This window comes from Phalangium opilio, unplaced genomic scaffold (genome assembly GCF_054372755.1).
Source record: "Phalangium opilio isolate 3A_F unplaced genomic scaffold, DU_Popi_V2 ptg000521l_1, whole genome shotgun sequence".
NCBI classification, from domain to species: Eukaryota; Metazoa; Arthropoda; class Arachnida; order Opiliones; family Phalangiidae; genus Phalangium; species Phalangium opilio.
The window spans coordinates 1,117,648-1,122,500 of NW_028324240.1; the positions used below are offsets into that span (position 1 = coordinate 1,117,648).

Genomic DNA, 4,853 nt, shown 5'->3' on the forward strand with positions numbered 1-4,853 from the left:
TGAAAAGGTTTCGATCTATTGGCTGAGTGTGTTGCGACGGCTCAGATGACCCATACACTGGAACCACTGGTTATTATAAAACGCCATATATTGGGAAAATAGAGGAAGGGAAGGGTGTCGGAGTTAAATGTGACCTTCTTGGCATAACTAGTAATGAATGATGTGTTTAACCATATTATTTCCGCGGCAAATGAATATAACAAGTCATTGGTACTGAGAAGTATTTCTGTTTATGTGATCTTTACCCTTTACCACACAGGATAAACTTTGTTGCTTTGTCTTAAGTAGACGAAATTCACTGTAAACGACAGTTATCAACAACTTAAAACAGATTTAAACTTCTTTTGGTGCAAACTTGAAAATTTGTCAAGCCAGCAACAATTAAAACTATGTCGGTCAAGGTGCTTACAAGTTAGTGATCATCGACACGAAATCCCTTCAAAATAATTAATTTCATGATAAAATGTTTTCGGAAAATGTAATTGTTCTTGAAAAAGCGTAGATATGTAATTTTTTCAATTAATTTAGAGGGACTAGATCGATTAACAGTAAAATCAGTTGATTGAATTAAATATTGATTAAGGATTGAGTGGATAGAAATAACTAGAAAAATATTTCAATATCTGAAACTTCAGTCAATTGATAAACCTCACACATATCGTTTGTTTTTTCGGCCTTGGTCCAAACCAAGACGTTTTTTTATAATATCTGTCACTTCAGTCTTAATGAAATTAAATTTTGAATAATTATGTTTGCTTTACCGTCATACCATTGCACTCTAAAATATAACGGTTCATTCAAACACCATTTATGCTGTTTTTTCCGGTGCCAAAAAAGACATCATTCATGGTGTACTTTAACCCCATTTTTATGATCAATTGACGCCATTTTCTAATATTATTTGCAAGTATTAAGGAAATATTAGGCATTTAAGCACCATTTACAGTGGTTTTTAACATCTTTTTTAGGCAATCTGTTGAACTTCTAATATTACTTAGTTTAATGGTGTTAAAAGTAGGGAAAAGGTACGCTACCTATAACACATTATTAAACCAAGTGAAGTGAAAAACTGTGAAATAGTTGTTAAATATTTTTTTTTCCATATTTAGCACCACGTTTATGGTGTAAAACAAACCCGTTAATACAACATTTCAAGTCCCTGTTTACCCATTTAAAGACCCTATTTCCCCCGTTTTAAGGCCCTATTGACCCATTTAGGTCTGATTAATTTATAAAGATTGAGTGGTTACGTAAAATGAGCAAAAATCCCATCTATTTTGTAAAACATTAAGCAAAATTTATAGTTTAGAAGAATGAAAAATTTTTAAGTCGCAGAAATGGACCGTTATAAAGCGATTCGCTTATTTTAATTTTTAAGTCAAATTACGTAACACTGTAACGAACTTAAACGAAGTTTGAACATAGAATGAGTTCCCAAAAATAATTTTCTAACGTAATATAGTGCCTATATTATTACATATTATTAAAAGCAAATATTTTTATTTTTAAACGCTGTCAACGATAAAACGGTTGTTATTATTGAACAATTTTTTTATTAAATTTATAGCATTTATAGGATAAATACTTCTACTATTAAGAGGCACAATGCTTTAAATTTGTGTCTCAATGAAACGTAACCTAACTAACATATGCCTTACCTAACCCGACCTATAAAACAAGCAATATATTCAACGTTTTTAGTTGAAGGACCTTGAAAAATAAACGATTTTTTTTGGAAAAGGCCCGCGTTCACGCGTTGTTTAGTAATGACCTAATATTAAATATCGATTTGTAAAATAAAAATAAAATTTTTATGCCATGAAATATTTTCCAATAAGCAATAATTGAAAGCATGTATTTTTAAAAAATTGTGCATACAAAACTCGGAAAGGTTTTTAAGTGATGTTTTAAAAAGTAAAACATGCTCATTATTAAAACCAATCTGACTCCATTAGTTGTTGCCCAAAAGAGTTCATTTGGATAATTTTATCGGCATTAACTTATAATCGTGTTCATTCAGGATTGATTTAATAAGAAAGCCTTCAACGTGTACGTACACAATAGGAAAGGTAGTAAAGTCCCACTGAACACGACTATGAATTATCCTGTAAATCAGGCGTATGGTCCTGAAATGGGGTGAACAGGGGTTTGATATGAGATTAATAGGGGTTTTAATTTGGGACATGAAATGGAGGTAAATATGGACTTGAAATGGGGGTAAATATGGACTTGAAATGGGGGTAAATATGGACTTGAAATGGGGGTAAATATGGACTTGAAATGGGGGTAAATATGGACTTGAATTGGGGGTAAATATGGACTTGAATTGGGGGTAAATATGGACTTGAATTGGGGGTAAATATGAACTTGAAATGGGGGTAAATATGGACTTGAAATGGGGGTAAATATGGACTTGAATTGGGGGTAAATATGGACTTGAAATGGGGGTAAATATGGACTTGAAATGGGTGTAAATATGGACTTGAAATGGGTGTAAATATGGACTTGAAATGGGTGTAAATATCGACTTGAAATGGGTGTAAATATCGACTTGAAATGGGTGTAAATATCAACTTGATATGGGTGTAAATATCGACTTGAAATGGGTGTAAATATCGACTTGAAATGGGTGTAAATATCAACTTGAAATGGGTGTAAATATCGACTTGAAATGGGTGTAAATATCGACTTGAAATGGGTGTAAATATCAACTTGAAATGGGTGTAAATATCGACTTGAAATGGGTGTAAATATCGACTCGAAATGGGTGTAAATATCAACTTGAAATGGGTGTAAATATCGACTTGAAATGGGTGTAAATATCGACTTGAAATGGGTGTAAATATCAACTTTAATTAATAATATAATAATAATCCTCATTTAATTGTAAAGATTAAAATGGAAAATTGAGACTGGGTGAAAGATAAATTTAGTTTTAATTTTAATTAAATAGGGTATCCATGAATTGAACCAAAAAAATCGTGTTTTGGGTTAGTTTCACCTTAATTTTATTTAAGTTTAAAGGTTTATCTCGATTAAGTTTAGTTTAAAGGTTTATCTCGATTAAGTTCAATTTAATTTAAAGGTATATCTCGATTAAGTTCAATTTAATTTAAAGGTATATCTCGATTAAGTTCAATTTAATTTAAAGGTATATCTCGATTAAGTTCAATTTAATCTAAAGGTATATCTCGATTAAGTTCAATTTAATTTAAAGGTATATCTCGATTAAGTTCAATTTAATTTAAAGGTATATCTCGATTAAGTTCAATTTAATTTAAAGGTATATCTCGATTAAGTTCAATTTAATTTAAAGGTATATCTCGATTAAGTTCAATTTAATTTAAAGGTATATCTCGATTAAGTTCAATTTAATTTAAAGGTATATCTCGATTAAGTTCAATTTAATTTAAAGGTATATCTCGATTAAGTTTAATTTGAAGGTATATCTCGATTAAGTTTAATTTAAAGGTATATCTCGATTAAGTTTAATTTAAAGGTATATCTCGATTAAGTTTAATTTGAAGGTATATCTCGATTAAGTTTGATTTGAAGGTATATCTCGATTAAGTTTGATTTGAAGGTATATCTCAATGAAGTTCAATTTAAAGGTTTAATCTTGATTAAGTTTAATTTAAAGGTTTTAGGCTTAATTGAGTTGAAATTAATGATGGATTATGGTTTGGCAATATTGATTTAGCTTATAAATTGAGCTTGTTTAGATGAGTTTTTAATTAGTTCCAACACATAGCCCCGTGATAAATTTGCGGTAACGTGAAGATTAACAATAAAATATGTTGTACCGGGGAGCCCGTTACAACGGATCACTACAAAGGTTACAATGTTAATGAATGATGTGATTCCATAGTTTCGCTTAAATACCAGTAATTAAATCAAATACCTAAACAATTCATAGCAATTCTGACATATAAACAAACAGCAATGAGGACTGTGGAAATAGCGAACGTAACCCTCTGTTTCCCACATGGTTACGTTGACTAATTAAATTACGTAAAGACAATGTTCTCCTGGATTAACCAGCACCACTGTTACTTATATTTCTGAATTAAACAATCCTCTCTTGGTAACAAACAATTTATAAAACGAAATATCATATACGGACTGTTGCAACAGGAAAAAATTGTTTTAACGAATCATGTCGTCCTCTACATTGGTTGAGTTTCAGGAATTATACCACACACCTTCTGAATTAGTAGCATTTTAGTGAGATTAACAAATACTAAAACCCTGTATACCTCAAAGGAATGTTGAATTAACTGCTATAGAAACAGTTATTGTAACGGTTGCGGAGCTTCTGAAATTTTAATAATACTTCTAAAATAAAATAAAGATAAGTCCTTCAAGTAGCAGCTCTTTTTCTACAACATACTGTTACTATCCTAAAGAGTAATTATCAAGAAGCATCACTATTATTAAAATTATCCAAGTCTGTAAACCAAAAACGTTGCAACATAACCTTCAGCTTAAAAACGTGACGAGAGCGTAAGCCAAACTAGACGACACTGGAGGCTCGGAAGCTGGCTAAGTGTAACTGGGTTCTCCCGAGTCCCGACTCCGAGAATCCAGAATATATACAAATACAATACATAAGCAACCTAAGCCTTGGTCTTAAATAACATCCAAAAACCAATATCTTATAATATAATGAAATCAATTACCTTTAGTTTTATACCTGGATTGCTTTATTAAACAAAATTTCGACCTGATAGCAAAGTGTTTCTTAGCAAGAGTGTTACAGAAAATTTATAAAATGAAATAAATATTTTAAGCCGGTAAAATACTAAACAAGCGTCGACTGCTCAAAAACAAGTTAAACCATGGAGCCTGTATCT

The 4,853-nt window shown here is 30.9% G+C and overlaps 1 long non-coding RNA gene across 4 annotated transcripts in view; it reads right to left on the bottom strand.

The window, feature by feature from the left end:
* Window positions 1-3,708: 3,708 nt before the first annotated feature.
* LOC149589692 (uncharacterized) overlaps window positions 3,709-4,853 on the bottom strand; it is a 1,574-nt gene continuing 429 nt past the window's right edge. The window contains exons 1-3 of one of the 4 annotated variants that reach the window (XR_016379651.1): window positions 4,680-4,853; window positions 4,478-4,573; window positions 3,709-4,400 (exon numbers count right to left, since the gene is read on the bottom strand). The exon at window positions 4,680-4,853 is cut by the window's right edge and continues 429 nt beyond it. This is a non-coding gene — a long non-coding RNA (uncharacterized LOC149589692). Of the gene's footprint in view, window positions 4,401-4,477 lie in introns of all 4 variants that reach the window. The other 3 variants (XR_016379652.1, XR_016379653.1, XR_016379650.1) reach the window with 3 other exon arrangements.